The following is a 24,421-nucleotide window of genomic DNA, read 5'->3' on the forward strand; positions in this document are numbered from 1 at the left end:
GGTTTAAAAAAAGTGTTTCTAACCACTTTTTGTAAAAGCCCTACTGAATACATGTATAGGCACCCTAGAGTTCGGACAAATCCTGTTATTTATCTATCCATTTGGATGACCTTGAGATGCTATCATCCTGACTCAAATCAGCTATATTCTCGAGGGGGGCAGCAGGGGAAGAGCTGGAGGGGACCCAGCGGAAAATGCATAAGGAACAAGAAAAAAAAAAATTCTTTTCTGGGGAGCTTGCTTTATAAGATTAGATTATAGCTAGCAGAATCAAGGGCACGTAGGCATGGCACATGATGATTATGATTTATGGGAGCATTAAAAAGGAAGAAAATCAATATATATTCTAAAAGTTCTTTTTTGCTCAGATTAATCTAAACCCCTCCTTGGGTTCGTGATGACAGAGGAAAGCTGTGTTGATAAGAACTTTTCCTTTTTTCCCCAACAACAGTTTCAATAACTGTGTTAATGTACAAAACTAGCTTTAGAAAATGATCTTTTTGTAGCCTTTCATTTTAAAAAGTAAAATCCAGTAGATACAATTTGCAATAAATTTAAGGTCAAAAGTGACATTAGATAGGTGTCTGCTACTAATAAGCAAAGTAATAATGGCGTACATGAAGATCCTATTAACAGGATACAAAACAAAAACATTAATCTCTCCACAAGAAATGTTCTCCCCTTCAGCTCTTTCTGCCAGTAACTTTCTTTGTTCTGATGCCTGTAGCAAAGTGGTATCTTCAGCTGAAGATCTGTTCTGGTTTTACTTTTATAATTTAGTGCATCATAGATCTAATCAGATGTTTGTAGCCAGTTAAGAAGGGCATTGTGCTTTTTTTGGTCTTAATAATGAATGCTATTTGTTGATTTGATACAGATTTCTTATGTGGTCATCTGAAAACATTTCTTATGAGACTTTGCTTTTTTAATATATATATATGCAAATATTTTTTTCTAATAATACTAAACCTAATATTTCTAGGTTTTCTAGGTAACGTAGAGGAGAAAAAATGAAGTAATAAGATGAGCGCAGCCACATACCCAAATACCTGCCTCCATCTCCCCTATCCTATAAACATCATACAAAGCAACAGTGACTATTCAGGACTAAGACAAGTAAAGACACAATTAAGTCTCTGCTGTTACCTAAGGACTCCAATGCTTTTTGACTAGAAATAGTAAATGCGTTGTATATTTTTTCTTAAGTGTCCATGCAGTCCTTGCTGGTACTTTTTGAAATACTGTCTTTGAAGTGTTTGGGGTTTTTTTAAGCAAATCCTTTAAAAACAAAACAAATTAAAAAAACTATTAAGCAGCAGTATCTTAAAAATAGACAGATAAATGTCTATTTCACTAAAATAGTTTTGTTCCTGGAGGACTAACTTCTAGATAATAAGCGTTTACAAAGGACATCTATCAGAGTATGTACTATAAAGCAGAGATCAAGTAATGGGAACATCTGAAGGAGAAACAGATGATTGGAAAAGTTAGACACCCCTCACCTCCATCCCCCTAAAAAAACCCTCTTACATTATAGGATGTTCTACCCATATGGTAAAACCTTCTTTTCTGTACTTCAATACTTGGTTATGAAGTTTCACATTCATATCTTGTCTCTTGAATGTCTCCAAAATTAAGTCCAACTCCTCAGAATGGCTGTAGGAATAATTAGAGACTACAGAACTGTAATTGCTGCACTGCAAAATGTTAAAAACCCCATGAACTATAAAATAGCCTTGCTGACTTTGCCTCAGAAAAAAAAAATCTGTATCTTTGTATTTATTAATAGTATTTAAAACACAAAAATTTAAAGATTTCCGTGTAAAGATACCTATAAATGTCACTAAAACTTGTCTTAGAACAGTAATGAAAGTAAAAAAGTAATGTTCTATGAGCTATGCTACTTGGCAGCTGTCATGGGAAAGAAATGCTTTGTGAATCAGTGAATCTTCACAATATTTCTGTAGAATGGAGAAATGATACTTTATTCACTTCAGGTACTTTGTTAGTATAAGGTATGTCTGATGGAGCCAGTGAAAATATATGGAACAGAAATAAGAGGTCTATGTTGCCAGTCCAGTCTTAGGACAATGCAGTGTTTAGGTACTGAGAGTTTGATTTTGTTCATAAAAGTTATTTAAATTCTAATTCTTAAAATTAAATCTTATTTCTCTTTTAACACAATGACTTCTTAAGAGCTCATGTATATCTTTGCAATTAAATTAACCTTTGTTAGTAGGGTAGGTTAAGGTTGAAAAATGTGTGTTAATAATGTGGTTAAGGTAAGTGGAAAGGACAGTTTAGGGCATAATGCCTCTCTAGATGAACACTATAGTTATTAAAAGGTGCATGGAAGCAGAAGTGTAGAAGACTGTCATGTTTTACAATAAACATGTAGCTAAATTTACAGCAGGCTGGAATCCATGAAAAACAGGTAGAGGCTTAACACAAGTGTGTAGTTTCTTTAAGTTCCTTCACAATAGAATTAATATAGCTCCTTGGTAAGTAAGCATGGAAGATAAGTTGCAATGCCAGTGAATTACCAGTATTTGGAATCCTGTTCAATTTGTGGACAGCTGGGTGAGTGCTGTCTTGTTCTTATCATTGAATGGCAAGCAATTCGAATAGTGTCATGAGCTTCTACCAGGTATGTTCCTGCTCAAAAACTGTTAGTGCATTTATCCTCAAAACACAGAGAAATATTGGCTCTGTAATGAGTGGTAAACTGTGAAAAGAGGTAAATATTTTGAACATCAATTAAGCAAGCTCTTGTCCAAAGTTAAGTAAGTCTCTTTTCAGTGTTCAGTCATAATGATGGTAGTACTTCTGTCATGCAAAGAAGCAGAATCCTAAAGACTGACAGAGTGTAAGTAAGGAACAGTGCTTTATTCTGAGGGATGCTTCAAGCAGTCCTTGTTTTCCACAGTAAATAACTGTATTTTTGTCTTAAATAAAATTTCTTGTTCTAAAATGCACTGGTTATTTGTCATAAGTATCCATATATTTTTTAAATCATGCTTAAAAATTTTAATATGCTTCCATATCTTTTCAGGTGTTTTGAAATAAACATAAGTAATCTTTTTAAAAGAACAATAGAGAATAATTTTGGGTCAAAGCTCAGTCTTAATAAATGTAGTAACAAAATCTTATAAATTGTTAAGGAATGATTAGTCAACAAATATGTGGGGATATTTGGGGCAGGCTGGTCATAATTAATTGCGCAAACTTTGAGAAACCGAGAGACTAGGATTAGAAGGAAGAACACAGTATTTTGCAATGTGAAGCGTGGACACTCACTGACTTCCCTGGTATTCATACTTCTTCTAGAGTAATTCTCATTGTTTAGCTTTTTTTCAGGTTTAAAATCTTCATTAAAGATTAGAGTTTCCTGTGGAACGACCTTTTTTATTTTAAGAGTGGTAGAATCAAAATAGTTTTGTTTGCTGAAATTAATAACTGATGCCAGGTATTTGAACGCTAATGTATAACAATGAATAATAACTTCTTCCATTTTATCTGCTTATTGTTCTTTTTGGTAGAAATTACATACCTACATGTTTGTTATGTTTACAGGTTTTGACATATATAAGGTTTAATTTTAAGAATAAGTATAAATGAAACTCTTAGACTGGAAGAAATAAGTTCTTTTCAGTCCCTGGGAGTGTACTTGAATGTCCTTAAATTTAAAGAACATAATCAGTGAAAGGCACGAAAAGAGCTATTTTCAACTGTAGCATAGAGAAAAAGCCATCCTATGGGGACATGCTTCAACATTTCCATGTATTTGAGACTGAAAATTGAAAAATCTCCTGCAATTTTAGAATACTTTTGTCAGATAAGGGAGAATAATTCAGATTGTCTGCTACATAACTTCAAGATCAAATAGTGACATATTCAGAGTGTATTTTGTTATTTCACACCATAAGATGAGCTCAGTGATAATGTTAAAAGAAACATCCATTCTGATTTTCTCTGAATTTATTGGTAGCGCGGTGTTTCTCCCTCTGAATTTTACTGCTATCAGCTAGAAATAACCACATATATTCAAGTTTTGCATCATTCATTTCACATTTTATATAATTCAGATCACTTGCTACACATAGTAATGCACTTTTTTTTTATTTTCAATACTCCTAAATCAGTTTAGTTGATAAATTGAAAGCAATCCACTAAACAATTAATTATTCCATTTTGAACTCTGAAATAACAAGAAACTATTCCAAATACTTGGATGATGCTTCCACTTAATAAGGAATATGTATCCAGATAAAATCATGACCATTATCAGTCCTGATATAATATCACTAAACAGTGATTTCCTGAAAATACAGCAGTGTCAAGTATGACTACGGATATGCCTTTCCTCCTGTTCTTCAAGCACAGATGAAGGCACAAAGGAAGGAATTGAACACAAAGAATGTGTTACTGAAATACTAATTATTGGGTGAAAAAACGTTGGAATCAAGAGGTCTGAGCAGACTTAAGGTCTAGATTTCTAGTTCTTCCAGGCCTCTCATTTCTAAGAGTTTACTTGGAATATGAGTGAAAGTAAATAAGTTTACTACAGAGTGTAATACTATTGAGTTTGATCTGTTGGCTTTTTTTTTTTTTTTGTCCATCTTGAAACTGGTATTGCTAAAGACAGCAAATAATATGGTGCAGAATTCCAAATTGCTTCAATGCCCTTGCCACATTTATCACTGTATGTTGATAGGTACCTTTTCAGATAAACAATGGAAAACGTGAATAAAAATTTCCTTTAGAAACAAACTACCAGCTCTGGTGAAATGAAGGCTTTAGTAAACTGTAGCTTTGTAGACTATGAAAAGTCATGACTCTTCTGATGTTTATGTTAGTCCTGTGTTTTGTTTGCACTTTGTGAATGATAATGTGTTTTATTTGTTTCTTTTCAATTCTCTCTACTGTACATAATGTACATTGAGATAGCCTGAAAGAAAACACTTCAGTCTTGTGTAATTAATTTTTCAGTACCAGTTCACATAAATTGTGTACTAAATATTTCATTTGCTGCAATAATAAGAGCAGACAAAGACATAATAGAAAACCTATTGCATAAGTTATGTTTCCTGAGTATCAGAGAATTTGACCTACATTTTGAATGCCTGTAATGCTTGTGAGAGCTGCTGGATTGATATGCTTGAGTACCACTACAGCTTTTTGCCAAAGAATGACAATGGTTAATCACAAGAAGACAGCATCAGGAGAAGCAGAGGGGGCCTTCCCATTTCACTGTGAGCTGCTTTAATTATGTTTTAGGGTAAGATTCTATGTGCAAGATCAATCTTTTGTCTGATCTGTTTGTATCTGTTATGAGAATGCTTTTGATTATCAAGGCATCAGCTTAATTCAAATAGGATAGATATTACATACTCATTTCAAAGGCATTTGCAATAGAGCGAGAAGGAAATTCTGCCTTTCACTGAACACAGACTCCTGTGATGAGTTTTGGCCCCCACCAAGTCAGAATAAAAACTGAACTAGTGACAGAAATTCCTTCATTCTGTTTTTTGTTAGCAATCTCTTATTTGAGTTATGTATTTGTAAGTGCTGAGCTTTTTGATTTGAATATTAAGTGGAAGGAATCAAGATTGCTGCTTGATATATTTTTTTTTTTTAGAAACAAACTTTCTGAATACTTTAGTAAGTTAGTTCTAGACAGTTATTGTCCTCCCCTCCCATGTAAAAAACAAAACAAAACAGAAAACATGCCCCCCCCCAAAAAAACCAAAAAACCCAAACCACCAAACAAACGAAAACCTCAGAATCAGTAAAAGTGGCAACAACATTGACAGTATTTTATGAAAAGAGTTGTTGTTTTCCTACCATTTTAATGTATGTTGCTATGTCAGCTTCTGCACTGCGGATGAGCACAGAACAGAGATAAAGAGTGGAACAAAAAAGAGAGAAAATGAATGAAGATCTGTTTCTTCCTGAAGCTAAGGTAGGATGCAGACAATGATGATTTCATTTGCTGGACTTCACTGGTGACATATCAGTATATTGCTGATGTGGCAGGGATCTAGATGTAATGACCATGCCGAAGTTGGCTCTGATTTTTTTTTTTTTTTTTTTTTTTTTTTTTTTTTTGTGTTCCTGCTTTGTATTTGCATAAAGGAGCATAAATGTTCAAGGTTGGACGGGGCTTTGAGCAACCTGATCTAGTTGAAGATGTCCCTGTTCATTGCAGGGGGGTTGGACTAGATGGCCTTTAAAAGGTCTTTTCCAACGCAAACTATTCTATGAAAACTTTCCAGATGCAGATGGAGAAAAAGAGAAGCAGAGGCCTGGGTCACTGGTATATTCCCACTAGTCACCTTGGACTGTTTTATTGAGAAGTGTTACATTATTGGGGAAGATGACCTTGAGAAGAAAAGTTGCATTGTTCCTGGTGAGTTAGCACATAAGTTAAAATTCATATTACACTTTCCAAATAAGCAAATGGTATTGCCAAGGTTCTGCCCAACATTAACTCTACAAATAAAGCAAGTAGTGACAGATTGTGTATGAGCCATTGCAGAGTATGCTGTATTATGACAGTTGCTTTTATTACCCTAATCATTGTATTGCCAGGTACAAAAGGTTTAATATATGCATATGGACAGAATTATATTTTATGCTATAAGCACACGCTTCTGATGATGGTAGATAGATAGAACTGGTATTTTCTTCTTTGTTTTCTTTCATGATGTATATAGAGCTAAGTAGGGTTCTATGTTTTGCTCTTCTTCTTCTTTTACCCTAAAAATGCTTTGGGACCACTAGAGGAAGCGCCAACTCCTGCAGAGCTTTGAAAGCCCTAACTGCTTAGGCAGGCCAGATGCAGACATACTGTGCTGCAATTGGACACCTATATAATGGCTAATTCCTGCATAGAGCTTAACCCAGTAAGACACCAAACAACTTGTGAAAGATATTAAATGTCTCCAATGTTTAGTAGATCAGTAAAAGCTTAAGATAATCCTCAATCTCAGTGTTAGTTTCTAAAAGCGTTGAGAAGAAATGAGCGTGTTACCTTTAATAAAAATAACTATACAAAAAGCTCATTACAATTCAAATAGTTCTGCCGATAAAAAAGAATAAGCATGTTTTTTATAGGATGTAATTGTTTCAATATTTATTTTGCTTTTCTCCTTCCAGTCCCTTTTGTTATCTCCTCCAGAGTCTTTCTAATGGCAAGATACATAGTGGCAGATGAATCTGGGCAAAAAATTATTTTAGTTTTTCCTTTGCCAGTATCTATGAAACTTCCTATTTTTTTCCAAACAAATTTGGCAGAACTAGTATTCATTTACAAAGAAAAAAATAATTAGGCTGTATAGCTAAGGGGATTGCATAACTTAGCAACGAATCCCTGAAAAGATTTGTATGGACAAAGCATAATACGGTGTAATTTAAAATTGTTATATAGCGCTCTGAGAAGCCTTCCAGGTTTGTTTTGACGGGTGTACAGGACCTACAATTTTAAAATATGCTGAGGTGAATCTGGTTTTCTCATGATCAATGTATCTGTGAAAACAGGTCAAGCTTCAAGCTTCAGGTCCTTTGTTATCTTGCATGCTTGCTGTATGACATGTACAGTGGAACAGAAAGTTGGGCTAAGCTGCAGCTCTGCAGCAATGTCACTCTGCTTTTACAGATACAAATTCCTGCTTCTAAAGCTGTTACACTCATATAAGCAAAAGACAATGCAAACCAGCAAAAGTTTTAATGGGGGAAATAGAATATACTGCGCTATGTACTGTTAGAAGAGAATTGGATGAGATAGCTTATTCATACTGCAGTCTTATCCACATTGAGAAATGAAGTTAAAACCACCAGTCTTTCCTAGAGTTAGATCTCAGTCACATAGGAAAGCCTCAGCCAGTTGAGGCAATACATGTTAATATATAGCCTGAAACACAGTGTAGTCTGGAGTTTGGTACCAGAAGTCAAGAACCTCTGGACATTTGTGCATATGAACAAAACTCAAGCAAGCAATTTGTAGTTGTCAGACAAAATGGTACGTAAAGCAAAGTTAGTTAATTTTCGTAGTTAAGTTCAGCAACCTACTCAGTTGTCCTTGTTTCAGCTGGGATAAAGTTAATTCTGTTATTAGTAGCTGGTGCAGTGCTGTGTTTTGGATTTAGTGTGACAGAAATGCTGACAGGACACTGATGGTTTTGGTTGTTGCTTAGGAAAGTTTATACAAAGTCAAGGACCTTTCAGTTTCTTGGGCCCTGCCAGTGAGAGGGCTGGAGGGGCACAGGGAATTGGGAGGGGGAACAGCCAGGACAGCTGACCCGAACTGGCCAAAGGGGTATTCCATACCATAGAATGTTATGATGAGTACGTAAGCTGGGGGAAGGAGGAGGAAGGTAGGGACATTTGACATTATGGCATTTATCATCCCAAGTCACCATTACGTGTGATGGAGCCTTGCTTTCCTGGGCATGGCTGGACACCTGCCTGCCCATGGGAAGCAGTGAATGAATTCCTGGTTTTGCTTTGCTTGTGTGCATGGCTTTTGCTTTGTATTGTTCTTATCTCAGCCCCCGAGTTTTTACCTTCCTTTCCAATTCTCCTCCTCATCCCTCTGGTGAGGGGAGAGTGAGCAAGCGGCTGTGTGGTGCTTGGTTGCCAGCCGGAGTCAAACCACGACATCAGCTTTACACCTAAAGTCATATTATGTCTATGAATTAACTCCTGGAGCCTGAATTTTTCAGTTTCAAATGTTATATTTACCATTAATTATATTCTACTGATCACAAAAGCACTATCTCAAAAGTAATTCGAGTATTAAATACAACTGTTATCAAGGCTTCTTGCCTGCTGTTACAAAATGCCTGAAAGAAATACAACTAGTAGATATCTCCAGTTTACACACTGTGAGTTAAAATAAGGGTAAAACTGTGGTGCTCCATCCACACTGGATTCTCAGTGGAAGGTTTCTTCTCTTGGTGCCAGGCACCTGTCACCTTGTCCAGGGCAAGAACTTTGTCTGCATTAGAAGTGGAAGCCATTTTTAGCTGTTAGTAATTCTCTTTGTGAATACGCTGGGGTCAAAGAGATGCAAGTGTAATGAAACAGTCATATCCTAGAGCTGGTGAGTGAGGTGTGTTAAGATTAGTCAAGATGTTACAGATAGCTCAGAAAAGAAACAAAAGCAGGTGGGGCCCCTGTTGGAAGAAACAAGGGAAGTACTGTAGTGTTTCTTTATCAGAAGTCAGAGTCGGAAAAGGACAAAACCAGACAAAGACACATGCACTGTGAGGTGATGAAAAAAAGTAGTTGCTGATTTCAGAAGACATGCAGATAGGTCACTAAAAGAATCATCTGATGCACCTTACTAAGCCAACCCATGGGTAGGAAGAAGGAAAGGCATGTGTGAGGTCACTAGCCTGAGTTTAGAAATACCATCTCTTCTTGGCTTCATCAGTGTGAATGAGCAGTGCAAGGATGAAATTCTAAGTAACACTGTTATCAACAGATTTGGACCAGGAAGGCAGATAGCGATGATCACCGCACAGTTCTAGTTGGGAAGGCTAAGATACTTCAAGATTTAATTGAAACTAGGGTATTGATCAATCCCAGGTAGCTGGAACTGCTGGTTGATAACCATTAAGATGAAAATAGTATAACAGTGCCCAGTAATTTCTAATGACATGGAACAAAGTCCCTCAAGCAAGCTTTATCTGAAGATGAGAAAAAGTTAATAGAGCAGCTTGATGAGGTTGGTTTGGACTAATTGAGTGCATGGTCATTTGTATTTTAAATGTTACAAATATGCTAGTGTCTCTCCAGAGATGAAATTGATACCTTTATTACTAATTTGTAGGGCTTTAATTTAATTTATTTTAAGAAAATTATATTTTATATAAGTAAATATATCTGGATTATATGTATGCATTCATTTTTTGAAGATTAGGTCTGTCTGGTGTTCTAAATATCAGATGTCAGCTTCTGGGGAGACTACAAAACTTAAATTTGGATACTCATATTAATGTGTAGGCACACAAGTAGAGCTTTTACATGTCTACAGATCTCTTAACAATCAGGTGTTGATGGACAGCTTAAAATTGGCTTTTTTCAATGGCATTTAAAGCAGTTCTTTTATAATGACATTAAAACTTTTTAGAATCTTTGATCTTTTGATATTCTTTACCTAATGTCAAACAAATGGTCAGACATACTTTCTTGTGCAGGCTCTAATCTTTTTCTCTCTGCGTGGGTTTTTTTGTTGGTTTGTTGTTTTTTTCTTCAAAGTGTTTCATTACAAATCTGCTTTTTGGGGGTATTTTTATCACATAAATGGAGTATTTAAACAATCAGCATTAGGTTGATTTAATTTAATTCTTCGTGATAGCTTCTTGGCAAATCAGCAGTTTCTAACATGTCTATGTGTGCAAATGATGCTAGTCATCTACCTCAGATGATGTTATCATACTCCTTACTACCCTTTTCTCTAGAATACGTGATCTTGAATCCTGAATTGTTTTCTTCAAGCTGCAAAATTTCAGCAGCTTCCCTTGGGCAAACATGAAGCTGAATGGGGCTATATCATAAACTCTAAACGTGTTTATACATGTTAACCTGCTAGCAATTTGTGTGGGTTTTGTTTTTAGTCTGAGGAACTCCTTTAATCTGTCATAATTAAATTATGCATATACACAAGGCTTAATACAGCATCATAATTTCAGTGTTTTCTTAATTTTTAGTGTGGTCCTTTTGCTTAAAATTTATTTTATGGTTTAATAAAAAATAGTTCCAAAAATATTCTTCTATGACTATGGGCTTGATAACTTTTTTGGTATGTTCAGAAGATCTCTTCCTCACCGGAAGGAGCCTCTTTGCAAACAATACTTAGGCAAAGTTTCTCTGTTTATAGTTGTCAGACTCCTATGAATTGTTCTTAGCTTAAAGTAGAAACAAGTTTAGTTGTCTCCTATTTTTTTTTTTAAATGCTGTGTGATACTTTAACCAATTGATCTTGGTAAGACTCAGTCCATGCATGGCAATACCAAAACATTGAACTGCTTCAGTATTATACAGCTGCCTTTTCTCAAATTTATTGGTGAAAGGACAGGATAAAATAGCTTCCATGTTGATCAATATATTTATTTTTACTTTTTCTCTGTTACAACCTTTACAATGAAAAAATGAAGATCACATATTTTTAGTTGCCTTTTTACTCTAGTAGTGATTAAAATGTGATTAACCCCCTTGTAGAAGGAAATTTTATCAGTTTGTGTTTTTACATTACATCATGGTCTTGCAGCAAAGAATTATTTCATCTGGGGCCAATGCAAGAGAAAGGCTCGACACAGTCATGGTGACAGCTGTAGTATCTTTTTTACTAGAGCGTGGGGCATGGCTAGAGAAACTTTTTTAATGTAAGTAACGAATGGTACTTGAATACTCTCTACATTAATATTCTCTACATTCCTTTACTATTTTTTTCTAAAAATACTGCTGTGTGTCAATGAAATCTAGCCTTTTTTAACTGAAGTACACCAAGTAATTGTAGTACTTTTACATTTCATAGTTGTGTGCTTATCGTGATAGCTCCCAATAAATACGCGTTCTTCTGTTTCTTATCAAAAGTTTACGATGTTTGTATAAGAAAAAAAAATAGAATGTTTACAAGAGCATGCTATGTCATGTTTTTGAATGCTTTGGATTTCAGCTGTTTCTTTAGGTGTTACACAGACCACGTTCCCATTTGATCTCTCACTGAAGTGTGAATATACATATGCATTACTGGACATAGAGTACATTCTGTACACCTGTATTTTCTAGAATACAAAATGATTGAAGTTTCAGATGTTTTGTTCTATGAGGTTTGAATAATTGTTTCCATATGGCATGTGATAAAGAGCTGTTGCAAAAAAGGGTTGATAAAATTATTGCTTTTATTCCAGATGGCCCAATTTGTGCATCTGCATTAATATTAAAAATTTAAATGTTTTCTTTGAGAATCTCTGAGAATCAGCTGAACAGCATCCTGGGAGCCAGGAATGTCTCTTCTGGGCTGATTCTCCTACTGCAGTTCTTCTCCTTCTGTCTCAATTTTTTTTTTTTTTTTTTTAATATGCTCCCTCATAGTGTTTAACTCTAAGTTGGGGGAACTGTTTACGACAGATATCGGAAGAAGAAATTTACATACAGTTTATGTACAGATTTTGAGTAAAGTTGCATTTTAGATAAGTTTGACCCACTTTATTTCTAGCCAAAAGGAAACATAAAGGCTGAATAAATATTTAAGTGAATACAGCCTGAGTATATAGAAAACAGATGTAAATTACTAAGACAAATTGCCTTTGTATTAAAGTTTTCTTGCACAAAAATCTTTTGAGTAGCTCATTAAAAATCCCTTGTGGGTAAATTTTCTGATAAACCAACATCCTTCAGAGAGAAGCAAAAGTAGTAAGTACTTGAAAAGTGTCTTTTTCCCTTGTCAACCAAAAGCTTCATTCTCAGAAGAAAAGCTTGTATCTCTCTTGTCTGTTCGGATAAATGTTTATATTTACTTAGTATTCTAGGAGAAAAATACTGTTGATTGAGCTGCTGTGTATTCTTTAGAACCACCTGAAGATATTGTCTGGCTCTTTCTAAAGCCTATAAACTCATAGGATGTTTATTTCTCTAATCAAAATTAGTATGCAAAACAGATATTGAAATAAAGCCCATAATAATGGGAAAATATATGGATTTTTTTTTTTTTTTGGTAAGAGTTGGTGTCAGAAGGCTGCTCTTATGACCATCCTGAATAATTCCTTGTACAGAAGAAATATTTTATTGTTACTCAGGACTTAAAACAGCAAATAAAGTTTTCTTCCCCTATGTGTTTTTCTGAGTATCCCACTGTTTTGCCCTGCAGCCTTTTCTGAAATGACTTGTCCCTTTTGTGCTCCCAACTGCCATTAATATCAGACACAATTTGAATAACTGTATGTAATTTTTCTTTTTCATGCCTTGCCTTGAAATAAAATTATTAAATCTTACTCTAAAGTATTTGCAAAGAGACCATACTACTCATTTTTGAAGTTAAGCTCATTAACTAACAAGCTTTTCTTCCACAGTCTAATAACTTTCCCTGAACTCTTTTTCACACAGGTGAGTGGAAGCAGAAAGGTTTATGGTCAACTGGGAATATTCCAACAAAATGTGTCTGCATCAGAAAATGTAAATTTGTCTATATAAAATGTTTTTGCAGTATCAAACACTCACTTTTGGGAGGGGGGTTTCTTACATTTAGGATATATTTGTAGATGAGGAGCTTTAAATAACAGTGTCTGTAAAATGCCACCCTTATTCTCTTAGGCGTTTTTATCTCTGTATGTCAACGCTTGTTTGTGAAGTCTTGTTGAAGTCTTGACCTATGCGAAATGTGTCTGGAGAAGCTTGCAACTTCTTCGCGAAAAGCCGCTATAGTTCATGACGCTTGAAAGCTTCCTTTGCACAAGTGGCAACCCATGTGTCCCATGAGAAAGACAGAACTTTGTTCTTTGAACTTTTGGGCTCTTCCAGTACAGCTTCCAGCACAGTTGGTGCAGCCTGTATTATCTTTGCAAGAAAGCATGGTGTTCTGTGCTTGCCGTTTGACACTGTTGTTTGTATGAGATGACTTAAGAACAGTGTTTCTGGATGTGCAAAGAAAATTATAATCTTTATTGGAGGGTTAATGTAGGTTGTTACTGATAACAGAAGATCCTGCAGTGGGAAAGGACTTTCTCCTACCATTGGTCCTACATAGAAATCATCTGTCAGAGATGATGAAAAGGCTAAATTCTGTTCACTGTGAGCTAACTCATTGTGGCTTCTAACAGGAAAAAAGCTGGCCAAATCTATACACCATGGTTAAATGTACGCAGATGAAAATGTAAGGTCAAAATGATGCAAAAAATAACAAACCAGAAGGTTCTAGAAAGGTAATGTTGGACAAAAAGTGACATTGTATTTCTAATACCTCTAAACTACCAGCAGCTTAGAAAGAAACGGTTCTGTCTTCCATTTCAATCGAAAAGGAAATTTGACACTCACACTACCAAAGCAAGCTAGGAAAAGGAATTGTCTAGTATTTAGAATGCAATTAATTGCTGTATGTTCTACTTTTTATCAGGAACTTAAAACTTGAGGGTTATTCCCTATTTAATGCAAAATAAGAATTTACATCTAGGTAAACAAGGACATTCTACTTGTATTCTTACTCCTGCCTAAAAGTAGATTTGCATAGTTCAGTAAGTACCAGTTATGTTCCCCAAAGCTGTCAACATTAACCCCTGAATATGTGTTAGAAGAGATACAGATAAAGTGCAGGCAAATAAGGAAAGCAACTCTCTAATACTTGCGGAGTGCAACAGTAGGCTGGATGATCTGTTGAATGTAATGGCATATACTTGTGGTGCGAATGTACAAGGCTGAGGAATACAAGCACGTGAAAGGGACTTACGTTAAAATAGCGTAGGTGTTGTAACTGCCCCTTGTGCTGACATATTAAGACATAGTGAGGTGATTATTAAAATGCCAGTGTAAACCTGAGAGATTTCTGATTTAGATTTCTGATGTTTCAATTTTCTAACTCTCTTGAGAAGAAGCAAAGCCTATATTTATTTGATTACGCTGCATAATAAAAGAAGAAATTATGTTTAGAGGAGTGGTATTTGCAATCTTGATGTCTGATATTGGTCAAAAAGCCTTAGAAGCAACTGGTCTGACAGTTTTATTTCTTTTCAGAGTGTATCATGGATCTCTTTAAACTGCTTGTAATATAATCAGAAAGCACTGACCCATAAGCTACAAAAATAGCATAAATATTGCATTCCAGCTTAGTGAATCTTGTTCTGGAGACAAGCTCTAGTGATAATATATGAATTATCTTATTCTGTCTTCTTCATTACCCTGTCAGTAAATGTGGCAAGATACTACGGTTCTTCACAGCTCCAAAGCACTACCTACAATATTGTGGATATAGATGTCTGTCTCTTTAGTGTTTCAATTTTTTAGCTCATTCACCAAACCAGTAAGTGTTCATCACATATTTTTTTTTACATTTAAATAATCGCAGAGCACAAAATTGACAGACTAGTGTGAAACAGCATTTGTGAGGATACAGAAGTTTTCTGATGATCTATCTTCATCAGTCTGTTACTTGTTCCATTCAGTGAAAATTTGTCTTGTTAATGAAAGCTATTAGAATAGAATAACTCCATATAGAGAAGGGTAAGAAGCCTACTTTCTGGCATTCATTTGGTTTTCTCCTTGCTTCTTGTTTTAGTACAATTCAGATTTCACAATGACTTCTGCAAGGCTAACATTTGCCTATAAATGTGTGAAAGTGACAGCATAATGAAAAATATAGTAAAAAATCAAACAAAATCCAGATATAATAAGCCAGTTATTAACTTCACTAACATTGTATCATGAAAATATTATTTCAGAATAAGAAAGCACTGCAAAGTGTTACTCATCTTCCACACCAAAAATACTTTATTTCAAATGTCTTACTCCCGCCCTCCTGCATGCACTGAAATGTGCAAGGTACAACATTACTTTTATCATACTTCTGCAGTGAGTATGTTTGCCCTAGAAAATTTGTCATTCCTGGGTGAGATAACTAATTATTTAAAAAGTTAAGATACTCTCACAAAGCTTTGAAGTGGTAAAAAAACATGACTTTTTTCACTTTTAACCAAAAAATTATTAAAGCTTTCAAAGATATACAGAACAGTAATTAATTATGGTGCCTCTGGGTTTTAAAAATACTGTAATTTTCTAATTACAGAGCTTCCAAAGTCATATATTCTGATTTGCTCTCAGATACGTGCATATAACTTTTCTAAGGTTAAGAGAGGTAACACATAACTTCAGGAGAGCAAAAATATATCCTAAAAGACTTTCATGTTGTGCACATAAGAGATCATAAAGTATAATAGGATAAAAATATATTCATTTTTATGATAGATATGGGAATGAAATATTGCATATAGACTTTGGAAAAAACTATAGTGGCTATATCTGAGGAAGGAAAAAGGAGAAGACAAGGAGGGTTGAAGTGTGATCATCCATCTTAAATATAATTTAGAAGAGTTTCAAAGTTTTCCTGGTGCTGTATTGTTTTAATTGCCAAAATAAGGCCACCTTGTTGATCAAATATGTTTTCTCTCACACTTGTTACAGGTGCCATATTCACAATTGCTTGCTCTGGGCAAGTAATAGTGGGCAGCTGAGGACCAAATAAATCTAAAAATTATTCAGTTTTATGTTTTGAAATCCAAGCCACCTGTTTGTTTGTTTGTTTGTTTGTTTTCTTGTGGCAAGAAGGATTTTGCAATTTGACTCTGAAAAAAAGCAAAAGTGCAAGTAGTTCTTAGATCAAGTTTTATAGCTTTAAGTGATATCTATTGGATGATTTCAATTTTCACAGAAAAAAAACAACCACTATAATTAATCTCCTTCCAATTTGTGATACTGCAGAGCCAAATTATTTAATTTGGTAAGATGGCATTAATGCAAAAAACAAACAATTTTGTATAACTATATCCTGATCTTTAATAGGTATTTTGTCTGCAGTGTTTTTACTAATCCTACATCATCACCTGAAAACTATCCAAAATTATTCCTAGACTTCAATTTTTTTTAGTATCTATATATAGGATCCTACTTACAGACTCACACGGTATTTTGTTTGTGTCCTGATGTTGAAAATACATACGAGTTATTGAAATACGAAGTGAAAATAATTTAAAATAATCGTTCTATTCTTAAAGGTTAAGTTCATTATTAAAAATTATATACTGAGTTTTAATTGATGCTATCAAATTATGTACATTGCAGTAATTCATAAACTTTAAGGCAATTAGTTAAACATACTAGTCCCTAACAGTAATGAGTACAGAGTATAGCATTATCTAATTATGTAGTGTACAGTGGTTTTGTTGTTAGAAAAGAGGATTTGGAACAAGGAATTGTCTATTGGAAGTAAAAGATTATTTTTTTTCCCCCTCTTTCTGAGTTCCCAAATGATATTTCAAACCAACTGACACGATGCAAGAAGAAAGGTAGAGCATTTCAAGGTTTGGCATTAGAACATGTACCTTCTCAGCATCTGCCTCTCACAAGGCATGAATAACATAATCCTCATGGAGTGGGAGCCAAAAGCAACCACTGGGAAATTTATAAACTGTAGAAAATCTCATCTTTTTCTAAAATCTCTTCTTTTTTCTAGAAGGCCTTAAAACTGCTAGGAAATGCGATGCCTCCTGCAGAAGTGGAGGACCCTTGTACATGTGGGATCTTGGTGTATCTAGACGTCAAACTATAAGTCATCAGACGTCAGCCCATCATCTCAGTAGTCGTGAACAAGACTATTATGTATGTAGGTGGGGAGAAAATAGCTCAAAATACTTTTTAGATGATATGCTAACTGCTTCTGCGGAGTCATGGAGATGCATTAAAAAAAGTATGTATTTGATCAAGCTCCTTCATTTTACAGGGAAAACAGCTTTTAATTCAGGAATCCCAACTAAATTCAGGCATAAATTAGTTACGTTCTCAAAAACAAGCTGTAGGCATCCTGCTTCAGAATGTAGGGTTTAAAAACGCGAATGATGCATCACAAACTTCTCCATGTGATGGTTTGATTCTCTGATGACTACTGCTGTTTTGAAGCTTTTTAAGGAATCTATCAAGGGAAGTCTAAAAAACCTGACTACAGTACTTAATTAAAAGATGTTCACTCAGTTTGGTATTCTGTTAAATGTTTATAGACACCTCACATTTCATCAGGATTGCAGCCTATGGTAGATACTTGCAGGAGTAGTTGCATTTTTAAAGTTTATGAACAGCTGACACCTCCGTGATACTTATGCTGCTAATTACCCAATGGAGAATGGATGTTTCTAACTTCACTAAGAATGAATGGAACAGCTTTGCTGGTAGTTCAAATGTTCATGTTCTGTGTCTTAAATTTAGAAGCCACTTACCCAGTCAGGCTTGATTTGATTTGTTGCTGTGTTTCAGGTAAGGAACTGCAGTGTATGAAGTTCTACTAACCGGAAAAGTGGGCAAGAACCACTAAGGAAATCGGAGGTATTCAATAAAAAATGTTTATTTACTGTTCATTAACAGAGGTAAAACTGATTGCTATGTGAGCTGGTCCAACTTGTAACAAAGCTGTCTCTCATACATCCTTCTTTGATTCTCTCGGAAGTTGATTTTTGTTAGTGTTGTCTCGGCACATTATTCCAGGTGAAATGCCACAGGGTAGAGATAACACCCGATTACTTTTTGGCTGAAAATAATTTCTGGCAAAGTTGGAATAAAAGGCATAAGAAATACCAGATCATCTCTAATAAATCTTACAAATATCACAAAAAAAAAAAGTATCTTGGAATGCTATGAACCAGCTTTTAATGTGTGCTTCTCCATTAAGGCAGAAAATTGCACTGGGGAAAAAATACCCAACCTGTTTCTGCTCCATTGCAACAGTTTCACAGATGACGCTTTGCTTTGAATTTGCATTGGGAAAAACTTAACATTACTAACACTTTGGCTGTATATGAATTCTGATATAGTATGCTAATTAAAAGTCATTTTGGTTACGTATGTATGTATGTTCAAAAGGAGTCTGATATCATTATAAATTACTATTATCAGACATTTTTGCTTCTTACCAACGTCATTGATTTTTTTGCATATCATTCAAGGAGCACAAGTGTAATCTTTAGAGTATGAGAACAGGGGAAAATTACTTTTTCCCCCTTCTCTATTACATCATAACAGTTTCCTGGTTTACCGATCCTGTTCTCGTTACAGTCTCTGTCACAGAGATAAGAATGGAATTTTAATGCCAATGCGGGCTGTGAAATGGTAAATGGCTGCGCAGCTCGCTTACTGGAGTGGGATGTATTAGGTCAGGAATGCACTTATGAGTTCTCCAAGCTGTAACAAAAAAGAAGATTGGCAATGAAACAAGGAACACTGAATAGGGCAGAATGATAGATTTGGCTACTGGGTAGTGGGGAGCTAAGAAATTCGTTTTTGGGGTAGAAGATTTCCCTGAACTCTTACTCTTCTGTCTTTCCCCTGTGAATTATATTACACAAGCTTACGTATTTACCAACAGGCTTTCTGTAGAATGGTAGCAATAACCATGCTATTGGAATTCAAGAAAAAACAGCTAAAAACAAAAACGAATTTGTATCCTATGTAATTATCTTTCTAGTTATAGTAATGAATGGATTTGGCCCATGAAATGATTGAAGCTAGTACATTCATATCATTCCCTAATCTCTTCTCAGTAACTTCTGAATCACTTTATTTTATTTTTTAACTCTTGTTGTATGTTGGGAGGTACCTTCGATTGGCTATCATTGCTAATGGAATAATTGCGGTCAGTTACTACTCATTTTTATATATGTAATCACAATAATTTGGGTTAGTTGGGTTATTAGGGTTACTTCAGTTTTACAGAACTATTCAGATGTGAATCTGGCCGTTTAGTGGAATCCTGTTCTTACTCAGTGGGTAACACTCATCCACTTTTATGAAGTAGCATTTTGTTCCAGGTGCCATAGGCTTTATCTAATTTTCCGTGTTTAAATGGCTGTAATAGTTCTGAAAGTGTTCCTTGCCTTGTAGTTGTCTGTTCTACATTTTATTTAATGCTGTTCCTCTATGACATTGTCTCAGGGTTTTTCATATAATATTTGCCGTGTCTTAGACATTCTGAATGGTTTTATACTGTCAGCAGTTGTTCTTCTTCAGATTTTGTCTTCCCAATCTTTTCCCAGCCTTTGTGAGGTATACTTTATTATACTGTCCATTTTGAAACTCATCAAAAGAACAACATACTACAATCTTAAAGAACAAATTTCGCTTTGCCTGCCCTGGCCCCATTCTCTGTATTTAGCATGTTTAAACAAATTACTGCCAAAGCACTATTTATATTATTTATACAATATTATCGGCTTGTCACGTAACTGTCACAGGGACAATGATCGCAGCCAAAGTGCTATTCTTCAGCACTCGTAAAGGGAAAAGCATGCACGTAGAGGAGTCCCATGAGATGGGTTATCTATGGATGAACCCTCAGCTATTTCCCCATTCTAATCTCAGGTGAAGATTAAAAAAAAAGAATGACACTTCTGCTGTACAATTCAGTACCTCAGTGAAGGTGATTTGACAGCCATCTCTATGAAAGAGCAGATGGTGGAAGAATACTCTGAGGTGGATTCTTTTCTTTCTCTCCAGTAGATTCTTTCGTTCCGGTGAATAATTGATGGAGAAGGGAAATTCATCACATAAGCTGCTTCCAGAAACATCAAAATTGTTCAAGAGGAAAACAAAGCTTTATTATTTTTGGAGGGGATTGAATGCTATTTAAAAGGTATCTTTTATCAACCATTTTAAAGAACATTTGGGCAAAAGAATAAAACTACTAATGTTTATGATTGTCTGCTGTTATGTTCAAATTCTTGCTGACAGCAAAAGGTGATGTTCCGTATGTATGTATATATGGAACTCAGAGTTTATTGTCTGACCTGATAATGCTTTAACATTTATTAACAATGCAGGGGAAGCAATGGTCACTTGCTCGTTATTACAGCTAAATCTGGCTGGGGCCATGGCATGTCCATCCCAGCCCTGGGACCTGGCGCTGTTGGGTCAGGTCCTCACAAAGTCTGTGGCCATCTGCTAAGAACAGTAAAAAATTGTATTTACAGCGCTACGCCTCCCATGAGACTGTGACTGTCTGACTAGTTCTGTGATATGGAGCAGCCGTGGCTACATGGAGCAGGGAATTAGGCTGCAGCACTGGGGAAACAAACCAGGTAACTGTGTTTACAGCTTTTTTTTATTTTTTCCTTAACTGTTTGTTTCCGTACTATTTAAAAAGAGATCGTGTACTCAAACACGCGGAACGTTATGCTCGTGTTTAGCTTCTCTTTTATGTCTCATTCTCCTACCTCATCCTCATGTGATGCATTAATACAGAAAATTTAGACCTGTGAAAGGGTTTGTTAAAATCTCTGAGGAGTCAGCAGTAGTGTTAGGAAACGGTAGGCAAGTAGGTGAGCCAGGGCTATTCCCTTTAATGAATAGGCATCAGGATGGGGGCCAAGGGAAATGCTCCAGCATCGCCAAGGGAAGATTAGGGAGCTAGATTTTGCACTGATCAAGTGACACCTACTTTGTGAGACCTATACACAGCAGCTGGGGGATGTATGGAAACAAGGATCTCTCTATCTGGACACTCAAATAGACTGTTTCTAGGCAGCTGGGGTTACGTTGTTTATGTTCTGAGTTCATTTAATGTTCCCAACTGAGTATTTTAATGCTACCACATGCCTCTGTAATTACTCAGCCAAATTTGGCAACTCCAGCATTTAAAATACAATGCAAGTTTTTTTATTTAAACCTTTAATACTATTCTTTATTTCTGATTGTATCTTTATAACACTAAGGGTAAACCTTTTTTCAAAAGGAATTACTTTATACAAAACCCCACAAAACATAAAACTTTAGCAAGTTATATTAATTAGTTATAACATGAAAGAATGATCAAATAATTATTCTTCTCAGAAAGAAAACATCTGGAAATTATATGCAATGATGAGTTAAAACAGAAACTAAACAAAATCTACTGCTCTAAATTAAATGAGTTATGTGAAACAGAATCACTAGATACCTAGGCCATGTTGAGAGTGGAAAAAAGGTATTTTCTGGATCACTTAAATGAATGTGAATGATAAACATTGTGTCTGAACAAGGGGAAAAACTAAGTATTTACCAATGAAGGAGCAAATCAGATAAACATTCAGTTGTCTTGAATGTTGATATATGGTTTTCCATGATACCAAAAGGATATATTTGAGTGTATATTTATTTCTTACCATCACTGTTGATGTTTGTTATCAGATGTAAAATATCATTTTTGTTCAACGTACAAATATATGACATTTTTAAGGCCAATAAATAAGAAGTAAACTGTAGCATGAATATGTGAAACTATATTTCAGCAAAAAGCAAATCAAGCAAAACAAATATAACAGCAAAGGTGTTCTCACGATGTTTCATGTGTTTGAGTTTGGAGCAGTGTTTTATAGCTGGAGAAAAAGTATTTCAGCTTTTAACTAGCCCTTTAAGGTTTTGGGCTTTTGGAGTTTTTTTGGCATCCAGCTTGAAACACTTCTTTTAGTTTTGCCCTTGTCTGCATTGAATTGCCAGTGAATTTTCTGCCTTGTTATACAAAGTGTTTTTTGAAATGCTCAAAATGGGATGGCCTTTTAAAGTGTACACCCTGCTGCTTTCTGTGGAGGAGGGTAAAGTTTCATTCTTAATGCCTCTGAAATTCAGTTGGAGCCACTGCTTTTTGCAATGTTCCTGCAAGCATGGGGCACTGCTGTGTAACCATTAATTCTGAACAGCTGCAAGTTACTACCACTCAGACCTATACCACCATTTTGTTAATGCTAAGCTGATGTGTTTTTCAGTACTCTGGGTACTTCTACCCTTTAGGCTGCAGTTAGGTCTCAATTTAAGCAAATGCCACGACCTACGATGCCAGAGTGTGGCTAAGATACGCAAATCTTGCCTTTTAATTGAGATCGCTTTATCAATGTTAAAATATTTGTATGTGTTTGATTATGTATTTATCCTCCTGTAGTAGGTCTTGTTTAGGCAAAGCTGTACATATTCAATTATTTCAAGTTTGCTTGATGAATCAGTCCCTCCAAACTGGTAATTAATTTAGATGGCATTCTCTGAACTCTGAACTCCTTGCAATATATCATCTTTTTGCTGCTGCACTGCACAGGGAAGTGGAGTTTTGGCAATGCCACATGAACAGAAACCATTAATCATCCCTGTGTGATGCCTGTGTGTATGCAACCAAATCTAACGGTAGCTTTACTGCATCCAATAGCGTAGAGTAAATGTTAGAAACAAAAGGGTCAAACTCAACTGGAATCTAAAGTATTTTGTCTAAAAATAATTAGTCATGTTTCCTAAAGGAGTGACCCTTAAAAATGTGAGGCTTTTCTGACTGGTGGAGGTATTATCTAAAAAGAGTAGCGGTCTGAATGATACTGAGCTTCCAAAAGGTTCATTAAAAATGTGCCCGAATTCAGGCTAAGCTGTGATCTCAGTTCCTGCATGAGCTAAAATATGTGTCTGTATGGAAGAAAGAGACTGTGAGAATCTGAGCAACAGGAAAAAACCCAAAGCCTTTCATTCAATTAGCATCTTGCCGAACAAGAATTCAGCTGGAAGACATAGATCTGTGGGAATTAGAGAAATATACCCAGATCTTTATAGATCAAGTCCATCTTCCTGTCCCAAAGCAGGGTGATTTAAATCAATGGGGTTTTTTTTCCTGTCAGAAACTTGTTTGACCTGCTACACCTTTAAAACACCTGCAAGAATAGAAACTGCACTATTCCTTCATGTGCCTTTACTGTTTCTCAAATGTCAAAAACTTTTTAACTCTCAGGCACCATTACTTCTATTGCTTATAGAGGTACTCTGATAAGTATTCTGGTTATTTTATCTTCCTGTCAGTCATTCTTCAGTACAAGGAAGACAACATTTTTTTTTTTCCCCCCACTATGAACCTCTAATGAACTGAGTCATCTAATCCTCTCTGGCTTCTTCATGTGAACAAAAGCTAGCAGAACACTACACATGAAAGGGGTATAGAAGAAACTTTTGCTTCTGTAATAGCTATCTCCATGAAAATAAAGAAGCCATTTTACATTTGCAAGTGGATGCTAGAATCTATGACCTGCAAAAGGGTGAATCCAAAGCAGGGGATATCAGTTCTCTTTTTCACAAGCCTTTCTTTGCAGTCTGATGAGGATATGAATTGGAAATGGAAGGAGATAGAGCATGCAGTTTCCTGCACAGTATCGTGTATCTTGTGATGAAGCAGTAAAGATGCTTACCCTCAGGTTTTTTGTGGTCTACTAAAAAATTAGAACATTTTGTGCAAAGGGTTTTTCTGTGTTCTAAAAACGTTGGTTTCTTGATGTATTTTACAGTGTGTTGCTTATATTTCAATACCACTGAAAACTCTCACCTGAGCTTTGAATTGGGTACAGTATGCATGTGTATATATATTACCATATATAGATTTAGGTATATGTTAATAAAGCATAAGCTACATCTTCCTCTGAAGAATGTGCAGCCAAGGAGTGCCTTTTTATTGTGGACATTGACTCATGGCAGAACTTGCAATCTCCTCTGACTTCAGAAACCATCAACAGACATACAGGCATATGGGAAATAGTGTTTCTGTTTTATACAGAGTGACTGAAGATTCTAAATGCTTTGACATAAAAGCAATGATAAGCCAATTCCAACATTGACCTTTTTTTTTTTTTTTACGCTGCAGTGAGCTACTTTTAGAACGCAACCACTCTTT

The sequence above is a fragment of the Falco naumanni genome, chromosome 1 (assembly GCF_017639655.2).
Source record: "Falco naumanni isolate bFalNau1 chromosome 1, bFalNau1.pat, whole genome shotgun sequence".
NCBI classification, from domain to species: Eukaryota; Metazoa; Chordata; class Aves; order Falconiformes; family Falconidae; genus Falco; species Falco naumanni.